Below are 21,299 nucleotides of genomic sequence, written 5' to 3'. Positions count from 1 at the left end.
TGAACTCCTTCAGGGTCAACAACTTACGGACAAACAAAGCTGTTTACAGTAAGTTCCTGACATAGGAACGAGTCCCATTCCAAGAGCGTGTTCGAGTCCACGGCCATACCACCCTGAACGTGCCCGATCTCCTCCAAGAGCGTGTTTGTTAAGTTCAAAAAAGCGAGCCTAGATATCCATCTAACACAGTCGGCTGTCCTGTAATAGGTTTATAATACTTCTCGCACAAAGACTACATAAAAAACAAACACAAAAATAAATAAACACTTTTGATCTTACAGGACAGTACGTTGAAAAGTACGCCAGACACGTGAACTAACTTATGTGACTGGACGTGTGAACGCACGTTCACATATTTGAAAGTTCACAGCTTGAAGGTTCCTGTGTAGGGGACTCACTGTAGTTTATGAAGTGAGGTGACCTGCCTAGGCCCCATGGCTTCAGACAGGAAACAACAGCTACTTGTCATCCATTTCCCAAAGGGCCACGCGTTCTTCCTTCCCTGGGCCTTGCACACGGTAGACACAGGCAGGCCTCCCCTTTAAAAACATCTTGAATTAACTTAGAAGAAGCACTGTGAGGGAGGGCTGGAGAGGGGCTGTACGGCAGTGGACTCTCCACAGTTCAGTTCAGTTCAGTTTGCTCAGTCGTGTCCAACTCTTTACGACCCCATGGATGTCAGCCTCCCTGTCCATCACCAACTCCCAGAGCTTAGTTAAACTCACGTCCATCGAGTCAGTGATGCCATCCAGCCATCTCATCCTCTGTCGTCCCCTTCTCTTCTTGCCTTCAATCTTTCCCAGCATCAGGGTCTTTTCAAATGAGTCAGCTCTTCACATCAGGTGGCCAAAGTATTGGAGTTTCAGCTTCAACATCAGTCCTTCCCAGGACTGATCTCCTTCAGAATGGACTGGTTGAATCTCCTTGCAGTCCAAAGGACTCTCAAGAGTCTTCTCCAACACCACAGTTCAGAAACATCAATTCTTTGGTGCTCAGATTTCTTTATAGTCCAACTCTCACATCCATACATGACTACTGGAAAAACCACAGCTTTGACTAGACGGACCTTTGTCGGCAAAGTAATATCTCTGCTTTTTAATATGCTGTCTAGGGCTTCCCTGGTGGCTCAGTGGGTACAGAGTCTGCCTACAGTGTGGGAAAGCCATCTTCGATCCCTGGCTTGGGAAGATCCCCTGGAGGAGGAAATGGCAACCCACTCCAGTATTCTTGCCTGGAGAATTCCATGGACAGAGGAGCCTGGTGGCCTACAGTCCATGGGGTCACAAAGAGTCGTACACAACTGAGTGACTAACACTTTTCACTTTAAGGTTGGTCATAGCTTTTCTTCGAAGGAGCAAGCGTCTTTTAATTTCATGGCTGCAGTCACCATCTGCAGTGATTTTGGAGCCCAAGAAAATAAAGTCTGTCATTGTTTCCTTTGTTTCCCCATCTATTTGCCTTGAAGTGATGGGATTGGATGCCATGATCTTAGTTTTCTGAATGTTGAGCTTTGAGCCAACTTTTTTACTGTCCCAGACTCCTTTAAATGACAAGCCCACTGGATATTTTTCTAATCTCAGACTGAGGAAAACCTTTGTATACATAATGTGAAATCCAGAAGTCATAACAGATCAGTGAATGTGATCATGTAAAAAGTAAACCTATTTGAATACAAATAATTGAAATAACAGGGCTTCCCTGGTGGCTCAACTGGTAAAGAACCCGCCTGCAGAGAGACGGGGATCCGACCCCTGGGTTGGGAAGATCTCCTGGAGGAGAGAACGGCTACCCACTCAAGGATTCTTGCCTGGAGAATCCCTTGGACAGAATCCCATGGATAGCCCTGGTGGGCTACAGTCCACAGGATCTCAAAAGAGTCAGACACGGCTGAGCGACTAAGTGCGCACGTGATCATAGTAACATCAGCATATACCCTCACAGCAGATTTTCATGCCAAGCCCTGTGCCGGACCCTTTCTCTACATTAACTCATTTCATTCTCATAAAAACCCATGAATCTGAGGTTCAGTAACTGAACCCGTGGTCACTGAGCTGGTATATTAGACAAACCAGGATTACCAAGCAGTCTGCCTTCAGAGAGGCAGCGGTGGGCTCAGCCCAGGACTGAAGGGTCCTCGGAGGTGGTCCGAAGGTGGGAGGTGAGGCTGGTGGGTTGGGGGTGGGGCAGATGGGGCAGGGCCCGTAAGGAACTTAGACTTTATCCTGAAAGCCCTGGGGAGCGGTGAGAAGGTTTTCCTCGGCAGAGTGACATCCTTACAGTTTAGCAGGGTGTCCGCGGGCAGTACCATTTCCAAGCAGGTGGTGAATAGTGCACCACGATACAGGTTGTGGGGGTCGTGTGGTGGTCCTGGCGCTCTGGCTCCTGTCTGGATGTCAGGGTCATGGGAGTGCCTTTCCTTCCCACGGCTTCTGTGAACCCACAGAGGGGCCAGCTTTAGGTCCTGCAGGCTGAAGGGCCCCCAGCCCTCAGCGAGGTCCCAGTGGACTGCGTCTAGATTTCACAACTCCCTGCAGCTTCACCCCTCACCTCCTGACTGCTGACAGCAATCTGCCCGGGCAGAAATAGCCCCAGCACATTCACAGCATCTGCCCCATACATGTCGCACAAGTCGGCCAGCCAGGGTGCTGAGCCTCCTGATGCGAGGCCCCTGCTCTCTTCCAGCCCAGGACCAAAGGCTGGCTGGTCTACTGCCTTTGCCAGAGTCTTGGGCATTTCTGATTGCAGAAGTCTCTGGAAGGGCAGCGCTATTGGAGCTCCAAGGAGCTGGTCCTAAACAGAGGCCTCCTGGCTGAGCCCTGAGCCCCTAGGGGGATGGTGTCTGCAGTGGGCGGACATCACTGAGGGAGATGTCAGGCGTCACCAGGCTGGCTTCTCTCCCCAGGTCCCTCCTCCTGTCTTGTCTTATCGTGCAGCTAGGCTGGGGGCACTGCCAGGCTTCGTGGGAGCTGCCTCTGAAGGCCAGGCGCGGGGGGCAGGGTCTGGGCCTCAATGTAACAGGAGAGCTTTCAGAGCAAACCAGCTAACCGCAGGTGTGGTCTGTGACATAAGCTGTCAGTTTTAGGCAGAGAGAGCCCTCCTCCATTCTTAGCTCTGCTCATCCCTCCAACTGTCTAAAATTTAGGTCAGGCTGTAGGAAAATGCTTATCTTGTTTGCATTCTTGTTGCATTCTTGCAAGAATCTATGAAGTGAAGTGAAAGTTGCTTAGTCGTGTCTGACTCTATTGCAACCTCATGGACTGTAGCCTACCACGCTCCTCTGTTCATGGGGTTTCCCAGGCAAGAATACTGGAGTGGGTTGCCCTTTCCTACTCCGGGGGATCTTCCCAACCCAGGGATCAAACCTGTGTCTCCTGCATTGGCAGGCGGATTCTTTACCACTGAGCCACCAGGGAAGCCCTGCAAAAATCTGTAGTGGATAAAAATGTGGACTTTGAACTGAGTGGTGTCCAAGCCTGGCTTTCCTGCTCGCCGGCTTGGTGACCGTGGACAAGCTGAGTTCCCTGATGGAGACAAGTGATGGTCCTCACCTCACTGGGCTATGTGCCGATGAAAAGGGAAAAAACATGTAAAACGATTGTGGTGCCCTTGGAATAACACTGGAGATATTAATACCAATGATAAGCACTATCATTGTTGGAGAGAGTCAGGGTTGAGCTTTCTGTGCTTTTCCCACCATTTCCAGAAGCTCTGCTTTGTCAATTTGTTAATCTTTTCAGTTTATTTTGGTAATCCTTGTTCTTCCTGTCTCCTTTGAATCTTCTACTCGATTCCTTCAAGCATGTTAGTAATTCTAAGTCTCTAGAATTCAGTGTGTGCTTTATGCTTAGAGCACATCTCAATGGGATATTTTTATGCAAATGGCTGAAGTTGGGCCCTGGTCTCAAAAAATTAACTCAAAATAGGATCTAGACCTACATTAAAGAGCTGAAACTATAAAACACTTAGAAGAAAATATAGAAGTAAATCTTTGTGACCTTGGGTTAGACAGTGTTTTTTAGATATGACACCAAAAACATAAATGATAACAGAAAAATTAATTGGACTTTGTTGAAATTAAAAACCTTTGAGAATTCCCTGGTAGTCCAGGAGTTAGGATTCTGCGATTCCACTGCAGGGGGGAATGGGTTTGATCCCTGGTCAGGGAACTTAGATTCCATTTGCCTTGCTGCATGGCCTAAGTAAATAAATAGACAAACCATTAAAAAATAAATAAAAAAAACAAACTTGTGTTTCAAATGACACCATCAAGGAAATGAAAAGAGAATAGAATGGGAGAAAATATTTATAAACCATATATCTGACAAAGGGCTAATATCCAGAATATATAAAGAACTCTTCTAACCCAATAGATAAGACAAAAAACCCAATTGAACATGGCCATTTTCTTGAAAAGCTGCACAAACAGTTGATAAGCACTTGATGCTGACATAGTCATCATTAGTTGTCATTGCAAATCAATGAGACACCATGTCACACCCACTAGAATGACTGCAATAAAAGGGATTGAGATACCAGCTGTTGATGAGGAAGTGCAGAAACTGGAACTCACATTGCTGGCAGGGATGTGAAATGGTGGGACCACTTGGGCTGCTTGGCAGTTCTTCAAAAAGCTAAACACAGAGTTACCATATGTGCTCAGCTGCTCAGTCGTGTCTGGGTCTTTGCGGCCCCATGGACTACATGTAGCCCACCAGGCTCCTCTGTCCTTGGAATTTTCCAGGCAAGAACAATACAGGAGATACAAGAGACATGGGTTTGATCCCTGGGGCAGGAAGATCCCCTGGAGAGTTACCATTCTCTCTCTCTCTCTCTTTAGTTGCTAAATTGCGTCCGACTCTTGCAACCCCATGGACTGTAGCCTGCCAGGCTCCTCTGTCCATGGGATTCTCCAGGCAACAATACTGGAGTGAGTTGCCATTTCCTTCTCCAGTAGATCTTCCTGACCCAGGAATCGAACCCAGGTCTCCTGCATTTCAGGCAGATTCTTTACCAACTGAGCTATGAGGGAAGTGAGTTACCATATAACCCAGCAATTCCACTCCTAGATAAACACCCAAGAGAAGTGAAAACCTTTGTCCATTTGAAAGCTTGTACATGGAGAAACCACCCACCTGTCCACCAGCCAAAGCAACTTGATATAAAATCCTATTGTTCATTGGGCAAAATAGTAAGGCATGATTGCTAAGAACACTTAGAAAAAAAAAAAGACTTAAGAGGGAAGACTTGCCCTACAAAATAACATCTATTAAATAAACAGATTAGTCAACTTTGAAACAGGTCTTAGCATAAACAAGAACCAAATTAATGTTAAGGAAGTATCACAAACTTACCACAGGAAAAGAGATACACTATTAATCAAATAAATTTCAAATAGCTCAAATTGCTAAAGATAAAAAAAGAATAAAACCAAAAGACAAGGGCTTCCCTGATGGCTCAGTGGTAAAGAATCCGCCTGCCAATGCAGGAGTCATGGGTTCGATTCCTGATCCAGGAAGATCCCACATGCCTCAGAGCAACCAAGCCCGTGCACCACAACCATTGAGCCTGTGCTCTAGAGCCCGGGACCTGCAACTATTGAACCTGTACCCTTCAACAAGAGAAGCGGCTGCAGTGAGAAGGCCACGCGCCCCAACAGAAGAGTAGCTCCTGCTTGCCACAACTAGAGAAAAGCCCGTGTAGCTATGAAGACTCAGCACAGCCAAAAATAATTTAAATGATTAGACAAACCAACCCAGAAGACAAGGTAGTGACTCTGTAAGGGGGAAAGATTTTCCAAACATTAAACCAAGTGGCAGAAATCACCACGAAGAAGACTAATAGATATCAAGATGTTAAAACTTCCACCACATGAGACACTTCTTAAAAGGCAAATGTTACAGATTTATATTCTGAGCAAAGAAACATACTTAACAGCCTTTTAAGTATATTTATGATCCCAGTTTTCTAAAATAAAATGGTTTACATACACAGGTAAAAAGTGGACAGCTGAACTCTAAAATGTTAGTGGTTGGAGGCTGTGAGCTTGCTGGTACTGTCGGGTTCTACCACCTGTGTGCCCTTGGGCAGGGCAGTTAACCTCTGTGCCCGATTTCCTCGCAGGTGAAACAAAAGTAACAATAGTACCTTCCTGGTAGGGTTGTTGAGAGGACTAAACGGGTTAATGCAGGTCAAGACATAAAAAGCGGCACCTGGCAAGTGGTAAGTGCTCAGTGACTCTAGAATTGATGTTTTCTTACACACGGGCTGCTTTTCAGTTGACCAGGATACTAAGGGGTGTCCTGAGAACTTGGTAACATGTGAGAATATTGACACTGACAGACTCAGAAATTACAAGGAATGAACAAGGGAAAATAGGTCAGGCACATCAAGGAATAACAGCAGTGCATATTATATTACAGAAAGCCAAGGAGATGTTTTATACCTGTGATAAGTTGAAATTGTCTGCAAAATATGGCCAAGTGGAATTCCCACTTCCTGCCATTGGCCAAGAAGATGTCATGGAGGAGGTAGGATCTTAGAAGACAAAGAGGGGGGTTTCTTAGTTGGAATTGTGCCTGTGTGTGCGCTCAGTAATTCAACCATGTCTGACTCTTTGAGACCTCACGGACTGTGGACTGACAGATTCCTCTGTCCGTGGGATTCTCCAGGCAAGAATACTGGAGTGGGTTGCCATTTCCTCCTCCAGGGGACCTTCCCGACCCAGGGATCGACCCTACGTTTCTTGTGTCTCCTGCATTGGCAGACAGATTCATTACCACTGTGCCACCAGGAGTAGTTAGCACTGGGAAGCAGCATAGGAGCCTGTAGCTTAGGATGTGGAGGGAACTCTGGAAGGCGAGGATGGGCTGGGGTGTGGCTGGTCTGCCAGGCTACTGGGTTGTTACAGGCCAGAGGGCCCCAAGGCCTTTGCCTGGCTGCCCCTCTAGTGTAATGACCGTTCCAGCATAAGGGACCTCTTCTGATCACCAATCGGGTTTCCTTTGTGACTCTGGGCTCTTCTGTGTAGGTGTGAGGTCCCCACTGGAGACAAATTAACCTCTCACATATAAACATATTTCACAAGCATCTGCAGATAAGTTTTCCGCATAGAAACAAGCGTGTTGATGGATGGGGCGGGGATGGGTGGAGGTAGGGAGCTTGGTGCACAGACTCCTGGCACTGATGCTGTGTGTGAGCCTGGAGCTGTAAACCCCGTGTGCGTGTGGTTACGTGCAGACAGTACTTTCCAGTGACCTGATTCTGGTGTGCCCAAGGAGGACTGCAGACTTGGCTGCATCTCAAGGGCTTTCGCTCACTCCCCACCACCCCGGGGCAGCAGGGGGCGGGTGTCAGAGCCTGTGTTTACCGGGGGATGTCTCCTCTGCTCTGTCCTGCTGCCCCTTCCTGGCGTGGGTTGTGCAGGGCATGTGAACGGTGCAGCCCTGGCCACAGGCCACCTTCAAAGAAGTAGCTCACTCATGACTCAGCCTGGGCTTCTGAGAAATGAGGAAAAAGGCGGGGAGATGTTTAAAACCTGGCTATCCATTGAGTCCAATCACTTGATGTCGTGTGTGTATGTGCACGCGTGCATGTGTGTACGTGTGTGTGCTCAGTCGTGTCTGACTCTCTGCGACTTCATGGACTGTAACCCACCAGGCTCTTCTGTCCATAGGATTCTCCAGGCAAGAATACTGAAGAGGGTTGCCATTTCCTTCTCCAAAGGATCTTCCCATCTTAGGAATTGAACCCAAATCTCCTGCGTCTCCTGCATTGCAGACGGATTCTTTACCACTGCACCACCTGGGAAGCCCACCATATGAGGTACTCCTAATATACACCAAACGATTAATAGCATTATCTCTGGATGGTAGAATTCAGGGAAAGCGTAAATCCTTTTTAACACATATTTCTGCATTTAAGAAAAATTTTGGATGAGAACATATTTCTCTTATAAGTAGAAAAAGAGATAATATTAAACAGATAAAACACAAACATAAAAAATATTTCCTCCCCAGTTCATTCGTGAGTGGGTCTCAAAAACTTGAGGGTCGTTGTTCCATTTTAGGAATTCATCCTGGGAAAATAATCAGAAATGTGTGCAAGGATTTAGCTTTAAGAGTGTTCATGACGGTACTATCTATAATAGTGAAGACTGGACGTAGCTAATAGTATTGGATTGGTTAAGTCATTACACTCTAATCACACTGTGGGATAATAGCATTTTAAATGCTAATTATTTAAAATGCTTTTATGTAAGATTTATTTTTAATATAGGTTTAAAAAACATTTGTTTATTTATTTTTGGCTCTGCTGGGTCTTCCTTGCTGCGCGTGGGCTCTCCCTGGCTGCGGCGAGCGGGGGCTACTCTTCGTTGTGGTGCCCAGGCTTCTCGCTGGCTTCTCTTGTTGCAGAGCACAGGCTCTAAGGGGCACACGCTTCTGTAGTTGCAGCACGCGGGCTCTAGGGTGTGGGCTTCAGTAGTCGTGGTACAGGGGCTTAGTCCTGATGGCTCACGGCTTTAGTTGCTCTGAGGCACGTGAAATCTTCCTGGACCAGGGATCGAACCTGTGTCCCCTGCCTTGGCAGGCGGATTCCTATCCACTGTACCTCCAGGGAGATCCCTGAAGTTTATGATGACATGGTTAGTGTTCAAATAATTTCATTAGGATACAAAGTAAGATGTTAAAGATGCGTAATTTATCATGTTGTGCACACAGAGCAAATAATGGGACAGTCTACATGAAAGTGTTAACTGAGTGTTTCTGAGTGGTCAGATTATAGATTATTTTGATTTTGTGTTGTTTTTCTGAAAGTTTCAAAGATTCTATAAAAGGATGTATTACTTTGTAGTCATATTGTAAAATAAGCATTTTAAGATTAAAAACAAAACCCCAAAACACTCCAGTCCTAAAGTGCTGAGACTAACAGACTCCCAGAAATGTAGGGGATCACAGCCCCTGAGAACAGGGTAGGGGTCATAGCACAGCACAAGCTGTCATTCCTGAGAACTGAGGCTGCACCAGGCTTTATTTACATCATGTCTCTGACCCTTGAACCTGCTGCCAGGCAGGACCTGCCTCCACAGAGCTGGGTGCTGGGAGCCCTGGGTACCGCCAAGGTGGGGAAGCATGGTAGCTCTCTATTCCCCTCCTCTCGTCCCCCACGTCCTGGTTTCTGAGTGGGTAGGGAGGCGCCCAGTAGCAATTTGGCCCTGGGCTTCAGCTTTACAGCCTCCGGAGACTTGGCTGCCACCAGGCCTCAAAGCCCCAGGTCTGAAATTCTCAGTGAATCTCAGGAGGTACTTTGAAGGGGGTCCTCTGGGAGTCATGCGGACAAGGTGACCAAAGCTCTGCTGGAGATGGAGTTGAAGCTGTAAGAAAATAAGGTGGAGCGGAGAAAAGGTTTGAAATTAGATGGATGGGCAGGGTGGGGAGGGGCAGGTGGCAGAATCATTGTAAACATTGTCCCATTTCTGTTAGTCTTCTTCTAATACTTATATAATTTGAAACCTCAACCTTGAGTTCTCAAAGGGAAAAAAAGCATGTAGATATTTCTCTGAACTTCTCGATAGTTAAGAAACACCACCAGGCCCTCTGGCAGGGAGACCGCTGTCCTTTGAAAGCTGTGTCCACACTGACCTGAAGGCTTGTTTATTTAGCCCTTTCTTCTCTGCAATTTGCTCATCATTGCCTTTGTGGTATCTGGCAGAGCAGCCAGTGCACAGTGATCGCTTGATAAATATTTGTTGAATAAATGAATGAACTGAGTGTGTGTCCTCATTCAGAATGCATTCCCATGCTGGCAAGCAGGCAGGTGCTTTTTGTATTAGTTGCTATTCATAAAAAGAGATATCTTCCTTAAAAATAAAAGAAACCATTTTCTACATAATAAGATAGAAAAGTCAGGCACAGTTTATTGATTTGTCTGACTCTGTAAACACCATTTTTAGATACATCCCCTAATGAACCTAATAGCAACCCTGTAAATTACCATTAGGCTAAGAACAAACATGTGACTGCAGATATGATCCCTAACAGGGTGGTAACTGAGAAACCCTTGCGTGAGACGTGCTGGAGATGCCTACAGTCAGGCCGATGGTGCTGGAGACCCGCAGTTAGACGTGGTAGACTGACTCCGTTATAACTGCTTTATTGACAAGCCATATAATTCACCTGCTTAGAGTGTGCAGTTACAGTAGGTTTTAGTATATCCACAGAGTTGTGCCCCCATCGCCACAGTCAATTCTAGAACATTTTTATCACCCCCAAAAGACACCCCATGCCCATTTCCTCCCACCCACAAGGCTCCAGCCTAAGCAACCAGTAATCTACTTTTGTGTCTGTATAGATTTCCCTATTCCCGACATTTTATATAAATGGAATCATACAAAAGTGATCCACTGTGACTTTCGCTTAATATGTTTTCAAAATTCATGTTGAGGCATGTATCAATGCTTCATTTCTTTTTCACTGTTGAGCAATAGTACGCAATATTGCCACATTTTGTCTGTTCTTCAGATGATGAACATTTGAGTTGTCTACACGTTTTAGCTGTTATGAATAACATTGCTTTACAGTCATTCACTGTGTGGATGTGTGTACCTAGGAGTAGAATTTCTGGGTCGTATGGTCTATGTTTAACATTCTGAGGAGCTGCCAGACTGTTTTCCAAAGTGGCTGGTTTGGAAAGTGTTTCACATTCTCACCAGTAGTATGTGTGGTTCCAGTTTCTCCACATCCTTAACAACGACTGTTATTATGTCTTTCTGATAATAGCCTCCCAGTGAGTCCTGGAGAAGGAAATGGCAACCCACTCCAGTATTCTTGCCTGGAGAATCCCAATGGACAGAGGTGCATGGCAGGCTACAGTCCCTGGTGTTGCAAAGAGTCAGACCTGACTGAGCGACTGACACTTCCCAGTGAATATGAAGTAGTATTTCATTATGGTTTCAGTTTGTTTTTCCCTGATGGCTAACGCTGTTGAGCATCTTTTGGTGTGCTTGTTGTGTATCTTGTTTGGGGAAAAAAAAAAAAGGTTTATTTAGATCTTTTGCCCATTTAAATATTGAGTTATTTGTCTTTTTATTATAGGTTATAAAAGTTTTTTAAAAAATATTCTGCATACCAGTTTCTCATTAAGTATACGATGTGCAAATATTTTCTTGCACTGTCAGTTCTTTTTTCACTTTCTTTTTAAAATTCTGATTTAATTAATTATTTTTAAATTATTTGTTTATTTATATTTGTGGCTGTGCTGGGTCTTCGGTGCTGCACTTGGGCTTTTCTGTGGTTGTGGCAAGCAGGGGTTACTCTCTCATTGCAGTGCGCGGGCTTCTCATCGTGGTGGCTTCTCTTGTTGTGGAGCATGGGTTCTAGGTGCATGGGCTTCCGTAGTTGCAGATCCTGGCCTCTAGAGTGCAGGCTTAGTAGTTGCGGCACACAGACTTGCTTGCCCTGCATATATGGAATCCTCTCAGTCCAAGATTTGCTCTTATATTTTTTTCTAAGAGTTTTCAGATTTTAGCTCTTACATTTAGGTCTATGATGCATTTTGAGTTAGTTTTTGTGTATGGTGTGAGGTAGGGGTTCAACTTCATTCTTTTGCATGTGGGTATCTAGTCATTCCAGCAACACTTACTGAAAGGAGTATTCCCTGCACCGCCGCCCCCCACCCCCTGCCACTGAACAGTGGTCTTGGCACCACTGTTGAAGACCCATCGGTCAAAGAGCTGAGGGCTTATTTCTGAACTCTCAATTCTATTCCACTGACCCATGTGTCTATCTGTAGGCCACTATCACACATGATTACTCAATTACTGTAGCTTTGTTGTAAGTTTTGAAGTTGGCAGATATGAGTTCTCCAAACTTGTTCCATTTTTTCAAGATCATTTTGGCTAGCCTGGGTCCCTTGAAATTCCATATGAATTTTAGAATCAACTCTGCCAAGAAATTGGGTGAGAAATTGATAGGGGTCCCTTAAATCTGTAAACCAATGTGTGGAGCATTGCACTCTTAGCAGCAGTAAAGGTATTTTTAAATGCTTAAACTACAAGGAGAAAGAGACTGGGATCAGAAACAAGTAGAAAAAGGAGGAGTACACAATTTGGCCGAGCAGTAGAAGCTGTGTCCTGGTGCCTTCAGAAAGGACCCAATAAAGGGACAGAGCCATCCAGGAAGGCACTAAATTTGGAAACACAGGGTACCAAGGCGAGTGGTAGTGACATGCAGAGCTGAGGTGGGGGATGGGCCGCAGGTCTGTTTACAGAGCAGTTCAGCCGAGATGGGAATACCAGACCACCTGACCTGCCTCTTGAGAAATCTGTATGCAGGTCAGGGAGCAACAGAACTGGATAAGGAACAACAGACTGGTTCCAAATAGGAAAAGGAGTACATCAAGGTTATATATTGTCACCCTGCTTATTTAACTTATATGCAGAGTACATCATGTGAAACACTGGGCTGGATGAAGCACAAGCTGGAATCAAGATTGCCGGGAGAAATATCACTAACCTCAGATATGCAGATGACACCATCCTTATGGCAGAAAGTGAGGAACAACTAAACAGCCTCTTGGTGAAACTGAAAGAAGAGAGTGAAAAAGTTGGCTTAAAGCTCAGCATTCAGAAAACTAAGATCATGGTATCCGGTCCCATCACTTCATGGGAAATAGATGGGGAAACTGTGGAAACAGTGGCTGACTTTATTTTTTTGGGCTCCAAAATCACTGCAGATGGTGACTGCAGCCATGAAATTAAAAGACGCTTCCTCCTTGGAAGGAAAGTTGTGACCAACCTAGACAGCATATTAAAAAGCAGAGACATTACTTTGCCAACAAAGGTCCATCTAGTCAAGGCTATGGTTTTTCCAGTAGTCGTGTATGGATATGAGAGTTGGACTATAAAGAAAGCTGAGCGCCGAAGAATGGATGCTTTTGAACTGTGGTGTTAGAGAAGACTCTTGAGAGTCCCTTGGACTGCAAGGAGATCCAACCAGTCCATCCTAAAGGAGATCAGTCCTGGGTGTTCATTGGAAGGACTGATGTTGAAGCTGAAACTCCAATACTTTGGCCACCTGATGCAAAGAACTGACTCATTTGAAAAGACCCTGATGCTGGGAAAGATTGAATGCAGGAGGAGAAGGGGACAACAGAGGATGAGATGGTTGGATGGCATCACCAACTCGATGGACATGAGTTTGGGTAAACTCTGGGAGTTGGTGATGGTCAGGGAGGCCTGGCGTGCGGCAATTCATGGGGTTGCAAAAAGTTGGACATGACTGAGCGACTGAACTGAACTGAACTGACTCAGCCCTCCAGATTTCCTCCTCCTCCCCTTCTCAGCCTGGGGGCAGCTCCTCCCCCAGGTAAGAGATTTGTTCTTTTCCAGGGCAGCGCTCTTAGAGTGTGGTTGTGAACTGGTTTAGGTCCACAGACTTTGTTACTAGCCCCAGTAAGGTACAGATGTACAAAAAAATAAGAGTGTTTAGAATTTTTAGAGAAATTTGAAGTTGCCTCCACGTTCAGGTGCCTGCGCAGTGGCCTCCCCTTGCTGAACAGGATACAGGCTGGTCTGGGTGTTTGACCTCCTACCACGAGTCACGTGTAGTGGTGGGTCACGTGTGCCATCATGTACTGTAGGACCACTGTCGGTGCTGCCAGATTGGGAGATTATCCATCAGTGCCCAGCACAGACTGGTTGAGAAGCATGTTCTAGAGGCTGACAGGTCAGTTGTGTGTGTAGTTGGGAGAGGGTTGAAGTACCTGGCTGAATGTCTGTGTTCTTAACAGTGGGCTATTCAGCCTTCCTTCCACCCTCGTTTGAGAAAACTATCAGCCAGGTGTATACCCTCTGCCAGCGTCTGTCCCCAGGCAGGAATCCAGAAAATTCTCATCAGAAAATACTTGATGACCCAGAGAGAAGATTCTTAAACACTGACATTTAGAAGTTCCCTCTATTGGTGGCTCAGATGGTAAAGCGTCTGCTTACAGTGCGGGAGACCCGGGTTCAATCCTTGGGTTGGGAAGATCCCCTGGAGAAGGAAATGGCAACCCACTCCAGTATTCTTGCCTGGAGAATCCCATGGATGGAGCAACCTGGTAGGCTACAGTCCATGGGGTCGAAAAGAGTCAGACACGACTGAGCGACTTCACTTTCACTTTCTTTTCTGTTTACCTACAGTGAACTTTCTTCAGTGGACGAGCCATACTCATGCACATGAAGCTTAAACTCTAAAAACTTTTGTTTTTTTGAATAGTCTTTCTGCTAATACAACTCAGAATTCAAAAGTTAAGAAAGGTACAATGAAGAGGGCTTCTCTACGTCACCATGTAGTTCCCCTTCCAGTAAACTGTTTAGTGCCTCATTCACCCTTTAACATAAAGTTACATGAAAGAGACCATGATAGAGAAATCAGAAACTCAGAGAAAAGAATTAAGAATATAAAAATTTTAAAAGTTCAAAAAAGGAAAGCAATATCTCTGGAGACAGAAGAGAAGCTATTATATCAATGAAATAAGAACAGTATCCTATAAAAGAAGTAATAGTCCAGAAACAACAAAAAAAGAGAGAGTGAACTCTTAGGAATTAAAAATATGAAATATAAGTATTTAAAACTCAACTTGAAAAGTTAGAAAACAAGGTTTATGAAATCTCACAGAAAGTAAAACAAAGTGAGAGGGAAAATTAGATACAGAAAATAAGTTTAAAGGATCTGGTTAAAAGATGCAGCATCCTAGTAACAGGAGCTCCTGAAAGACTGAACAAAGAGAAGAGAAGGAAAGAAATAACCAAATACACAATTAACCACTTTCTTTTTTTTTTAAGAGCAGAAGAATGTAAATTTCCAGGTCAGAAGGACTCCTCAAGTGCCCAGGATAATGAAACAAGAGAGACCCATCCCAGGACACATCCCTGTGAACCTTGAGAGCACAGGAGGCCAGAGAAGAATCTGAACACTTTGAGAGACCAGATGAATAAAGGACAGAGAAGTGAAATGGCCTGGGTCATCTCAGCAGCCCCTCTGGAAGCTAAATTTCTACACTCAGGCAGACTGTCAATCAAGTGCATAGACATTTTCAGTTATGTTAGTAGCAAAAGTTTACTTCCTTTGCTCACCCTCTTAGGATGTCCCTGGAAGGTATGCATGATCAAAACAAATAGTAGATCGAGGACGAAGATGTGGAGTCCACAGTGGGGAGAGCTACTTGGCACTCACCAGAGCAGAGGGGAAAGAGGGAAGGGATAGAGGAAGAATGAAGCCAGGAAGTGGGTGCACGGAGAAAGCAGAGTCTGGAGGCCGGGAGAGGGGCTTCCACGGTGGTCCAGTGGTAAGACTCCACGCTTCCACTGCAGTGGGCACAGGTTCGATCCCTGGTCAGGAAACTAAGATCCTGCATGCAATGCAGTGTGTGCCCCAACCCCAACACCAAAAAAAAAAAAAAAAAAAAAAGAGGCTGGGAGAGTCCTCCCCAGCTTCTCGTCTTCCCAAGGCTCAGTGTTCATCCATAGCTGGCCTTGTGAGACACTTGACCTCCTCGTATCGAGTTCCTCTTCCTGCTTAACCAGTTCACGCAAGATTTTAGTCTCTTGCAACCAAAATGTTCCTCTTGATACCTCTGCTCCTCAGAGTTGGAACCAGCACCATCAGCATCACCCGGGAGCCTGCTAGAGATGCAGGCTTACAACCCTCCCCGAGACCCACTCAACAGAATCTGCATTTTAACAAGATTCTCAGATGACAGCACGGTCCTAGTTGATTGACCTTGCAAGGTTGGGCGGATTAAAGATAGTATGTAAAATACCTAACCCCATAACGGGTCCTCTGTGAGGTGTTCTGTAGGTGGTGGTGGTGAGGATGTTGGCGGGGCTGAGAACACTTGGGATGACAATCTAGGGAAGCATTCCTGGGACCATGGCGCATGGCGGCTCAGCATCTAATTACAGAGACAAGGCAGAAAGCACGTCTGTACCAGAAAACGGGTTTCAACTCCACTCCAGGAACCTGTCGGGTTAGTCAGACCAGGTGTCAGCATGGGAAACCATGAAGAAAACCACCTCTCAGGTGTGGCAGCTGGCTGTGAGTGAGTGACAGGCTGGCTCAGCACCTGGGGTGACGTCTGATGGGGTGGGGTCGGGGGAGATGTTGGCTAGGCCACCTTCTCAGCAGAGTGGGCAGGCATCCTGGCCCAGCGCTCAGGAAGCAGGTCAGGAGGACGTGTCCTGAATGAGCAACTCCTAAGTGCCTCTTCAGCCTCGTGGGACGGCAGGGCGGGGGAGGGGTTTAGGCATGAGAAGGGGCTGGGTCCCCCTACAGGGGCAGGGGATCCCTTCCCATCTTGGCGGGAGCAGGGCAGCCTTGCACATGGTCTTCCTTGCTCCAATCCTTTTACTTCAGCCACCTTTTTTGTGCTAGGGGTTCTGTTGATTTTCCAATACTGGGCAAATCTGACATACAGCTGGGATTTTCAAGATTTTTAAAGGAGAAGGCGATGTGCTCAGGGGAAGCTGGAGTCCCATGTGAACCCTCAGTGCGAGTGGATAGAGGGTGTCATCCCAGGTGCCTGCCTCGTCTAGAGCTACCAGGCAGGCTTTTCACTGTCCACCAACCAGACGGCGCTGTATCGGTCCTTGTCCGGCCCTACCCAAGAAACACCCAAACCCTCCCAGTGTTTGCATAGTAGAGCCCCAGGCCTTTAGAACACCTGTAGGAATCTCACCCTTGGAAACAACAAACTCTGTCCTCAGCAGATGGCTGCCCTGTACGTGCTTGTTGTGGTCACCACCTGCGTAGACACAGCAGCTGTAGAGGCCTGATGTCAGCCTCAAGGAGCCGTGGACACGGGCTGCATGCTCCCTGAGCGCCAGGACTTCCTTGTAAGCCAAAATACAGTCTTGGTTCCCGTTACTCAGATGAGAAAACTGAGGCATAAAGGGCTGTGACAAGGTCATACAGCTTGTGAGTGGCTGAACTGGGACTCAAACCCATGCAGTCTGGCTCCAGAGCCCCTGGTGGACAGGGGTCCAAGACAGCTCCTGTCCACTAATGCTGATCTGGCCTGAATGGTGTTAGCCAGCCGAGCCAGAGGCAGTGGGGTGAGGCCGGGAGCAGAGGCATCGGTACTCTCCATGCCTGTCGTCCCCGCTGGCCCGTGTAACACCCGGCTCGTCTCCATCCCTTGCTGACTTCCAGTTTCCTTGCACTGTATGTGGAGTAGGTGATCCTGTGGATTCAGGCCACACAGTGTGCACGGCAGGGTCACTACACACAGGGAAGTGTGTCCACTTGTTGGTGTGGAAGGACACAGGGACCAGGGAGCACAGACCTCACCTTTGCTGGCCGCATTCAGCAAGGCAGTTAGTGTCCCATTTTTTAAAACGGGGAAAATGATGTTTGAATGTGGACGGATGCTCAGTTCAGTCGGAGCCATGTAGGTGAGGCCCCAAGTGGACCTCCGGCCCAGCTCCATGTCAGCAGATCTCCTCCAACCCTGGGCATCGTTGTGACCGAGAGCTACGGGGTCCACCCTCAGGTCCTGCTCCTGCAGGCATTTTTATCCACCCCCTGCCCTGTCCCAGCCAGACAGGCACTGAATCAGTGCTGCCTGGGAACTGGTGTCACCCCCGGCTCCTTTCTTGCCCAAAGTGGTGTCTGCTCAGCCACAAAGCCCCCTTGTGCGCCGTCACTCCTGACACATCCATCCGCCGACACCAGCCGAGCCTCACACCCGTGATGTAAGGACTGACCGGTGAGCCAAAAGTGCATGGGTGAAGAGAAGGTCGGGCTGGCGGCTGAGAGGAGGGCCAGCGGGCACAGCCTCCCCCCATATGGCATGTGTCCTGCATGCAGTAGGCGCCCAGCACAGCCTCACTGCTGGATTCGCTGCTCCCATCACAGCGGCAGGATGGGCCCCGCGCCTGCAGGAAGTCACTTTAGCCCCGCAGGTGAGCAGCCCTCGTGGGGCTGCCAGAACCGCAGCCCTGGAACCACCTCTGTACAGAACTCTGTGTTATCGTGTTATCACAGCAACTTCTGCAATCCGCTCAAGAACTTCCTGTTCTGCACCCGAGTGAGGGGAAGAGGCACTTCCTCCCTACAGCTTAAGAGAGCAGGAGGTTTAGACAGTGCTGGTGTGTGTGTGTGTATGTGTCTGTGTGTGTGCATGCACATGCACGTGTATATGTGTGGAAGAACCCTCTGGTTTCACTGTGATGATAGAAATGACAGTCTCTAGTTGTCTCCCATTTCAACTCAGTCGCTCAGTTGTGTCCAACTCTTTGCAACCCCATGGAATGCGGCACACCAGGCTTCCCTGTCCTTCACTATCTCCTGGGAGTTTGCTCAAACTCATGTCTATTGAGTCGATGATGCCATCCAACCATCTCATCCTCTGTTGCCCCCTTCTCCTCCTGCCCTCAATCTTTCCCAGCATCAGGGTCTTTTCCAATGAGTCAACTCTTCACATCAGGTGACCAAAGTATTGGGGCTTCAGCTTCAGCATCAGTCCTTCCAATGAATATTCAGGGTTGATTTCCTTTAGGATTGACTGGTTTCATCTCCTTGCTGTCCAAGGGACTCTGAAGAGTCTTCTCCAGCACCACAGTTCAAAAGCATCAATTTTTCAGCGTTCAGCCTTCTTCATGGTCCAACTCTCACATCCATACGTGACTACTGGAAAGACCATAGCTTTGACTAGACGGACTTCAATGAGTGATTCTCAAAGGAGAGATGCAGGTCTTATGAGGAAGGGACATCGGAATCTCAGGAGTCAGAGTGATAAATGAGAACATATATGTATATATATATATATATATTTTTTTTTTCCTTTGGTCTTCATTGCTGTGCTGGCTGCTCTCTAGTTGCGGTGAGTGGGCTTCTCACTGCTGTGGCTTCTCTTGCTGTGGAGTGCAGGATCTAGAGCACAGGCTCAGAAGTTGTGGAGCACAGGCTTAGTTGCCCCGCAGCATGTGGGATCTTCCTGGACCAGGGATTGAACTTGTGTCCCCTGCATTGGCAGATGGATTCCCAGCCACTGCACCTCCAGGGCAACCCAACGGAAACCTATATTTATTGAAAGGAGCATGATTTTTTTAAAGGAATGACCCTACCCTTTCAGAAGCTGTTCCTGTTCTTTGCTCTACTTGAAGAAACTTCATTCACCCCTCAGAGCCCAGTTCAGCTGGGAAGCCTTCCTCAGCCCCGTGGGCTAAATTTCTCCCTCTTTCTCAATCCTCCCAGAGCATCGGGTTCACCACCCCCGCTCCCCACCGCAGGACAGCATGTCCCATTGGTAGGGCAGAGGGCCACCTGTGGGCTGCATGCTCCTCGAACACAGGAAGCGTGCCCCACAGGACTTCCTGTACCTGATTCCAGATCCACAGACATGCAAGAGCAGGCCCTGCTGATTGACAGAGAGGTGGTGTGGGTGTAGGAAGCATGGAAGGACAGGGTTGAAAAGTGAGGACCACTGTCTGAGACACGGGTTGTCCATCCCAGCGGACTCTGTCTGGGGTAAAAGGCTACAGAGAGCTTTTTTAACACGATGTGCTAGAGGCAAACTGGTTACAAAAGGTAATGAGAATTTCCAGGAACAGAGGAAGATCTCAGGAAGGTGAGGGACTGGTTCAAGCAGATTTCTGGATGTGGAAACCCAGAACCACACCGCCATCCTGAGTGGCTACCTGGCTGGGATGGGGGCAGAGTCCTATAGGCAGAACAGCTCTAGGAGCAAACTTGGGCTTCTCCAGGATGGGGGCCGGAGGAGGGCCGCAGGAAACAGAGGCCATGATGATGACCTGGTTGTTGGGGCCAACTGTGTCACGCTGCATTGAGCAGCTGGGTAGTGCTCCTACAGATTACTAACCTCCTCTGGTTTGTGCCTCACGGTGCCACGCATTCTACTGATTGATTGTGGGCTGCACAGGAGAGGAGTGTGCGTGGGTTCAAGGGCCTGACCCTAGACCCTTGGGTGTGTGCCTGCTCAGTAGCTTCGGTCGTGTCTGACTCTTTGCGACATTGTGGACTGTAGCCCACCAGGCTCCTCCTTGCGTGGGATTCTCCAGGCAAATACCGGAGTGGGTTACCATTCCCTCCTCCAGAGGATCTTCTTGACCCAGGGATCTAACCCACATCTCTTACATTGGCAGGCGGATTCTTTACCATGAGCACTGCCTGGGAAGCCCGGATCCTCAGTTGATAGCAGCACAAAGTTTCCAGGGATGGAATATTGAAAAGGCATCCGTGTGTCTCTTGAGGACAGTGAACGTGTACATTCTGTCCCAGAGCAAACAACAGCAACAGTGTTACAGCTGCACCAAGAAACCCACGCCCCCCATCCCCAGATAGACTGGGGCCTCATGATCATGAGGTGAGCCTGTCCCCCAGCGTCTAAATTAGAAGCACGACTTCTGAACACTGTGGGGAAACCGCATGGCGCCCTCCTTCCTCATACCTTTAAGATGTGTCCCCATGGAGCACCCTTTCGTGCAGCAGCCTCTTCGGTGACCTCTTCTGAAGATAGGAATCCCTGGTTATGCGGATAAAGGATTGAAAATCCCTGGACATTCACCTTCCCAGTGAACGTGCCAAGTCTCTGGCACTCGCAGCTTTCAAGCTGCCTGTTTTTCAGTAAGAGTGTGGTCCCTGCTGCTATTGTCCCGGGTCCCCTGACCTAGGGAGGGGTTATCGGGAAGGCTGGTACCTGCCTCGATGGCATCAGAAGAAAGAGGCTGGGGACCAGCGTATACTGGCACAGGCTCCCCGGCTCATCCCCTTGGAGTCAAAGCCCTGCTGAGCTGAGAAGCCCAGTCTAGCACCCGACGCCTGTTCCCACCACCCAGCATTCCTTGGCCTCCAGACCTGTCCTCACACCAGCTGCAGAGCCCCCAGTCCTGCCCAAGCACAGTCCTTGTGCCCTGGCTTCCTGGGCATGTCATTAAGGGCTTTTAGTAAAGCTCTCAGGCTCCTCGAGATGAAAGGACTAACCTGGCCCTGGGGGTTTTCTCCCAGGCCCCTGAGTCTCCCAGTAGGTGGCTGCAGGCGGAGGCTCGCAGGGTGTCCCCCACCCTCATGGTATCGACGGGTTCTCTGCTCCTCACGTGCTCCTCAAGCAGGATGTTCTGATTTCCTCACCAGCTCTCTCTCTGTTGAGCCGCAGAAGGTGGGCGACCACCATGGGGTGGCAGAGCCAGGCTCTTCTTCCTAGGAACTGGCTTCTGCCTCCTAAGTCCACCTGAAGCCACCGCTGTCCAGCGGGTGGCCTCGGTCACCACCAAGCCCTGCTGTCCCCGACTCTGGGCGCTCCTC

General features: G+C 47.9%; 1 protein-coding gene and 1 long non-coding RNA gene across 3 annotated transcripts in view; one reads left to right on the top strand and one right to left on the bottom strand.

Annotated features, from left to right (window-relative positions):
• The window catches only part of NINJ2 (ninjurin 2), a 72,065-nt gene that overhangs the window by 17,555 nt on the left and 33,211 nt on the right, over positions 1-21,299 (bottom strand). The gene's annotated exons all lie outside the window — the stretch shown is intronic.
• Positions 6,229-15,778, top strand: LOC129643543 (uncharacterized). The gene is made up of 3 exons (XR_008710357.1): positions 6,229-6,527; positions 7,673-7,821; positions 14,822-15,778. It is a non-coding gene; the product is annotated as an uncharacterized LOC129643543 (long non-coding RNA).

This window comes from Bubalus kerabau, chromosome 1, assembly GCF_029407905.1.
Source record: "Bubalus kerabau isolate K-KA32 ecotype Philippines breed swamp buffalo chromosome 1, PCC_UOA_SB_1v2, whole genome shotgun sequence".
Lineage (NCBI taxonomy): Eukaryota > Metazoa > Chordata > Mammalia > Artiodactyla > Bovidae > Bubalus > Bubalus kerabau.
The sequence above is the reverse complement of the archived record's forward strand: the minus strand, read 5'-3'. Positions and strand labels throughout refer to the sequence as shown.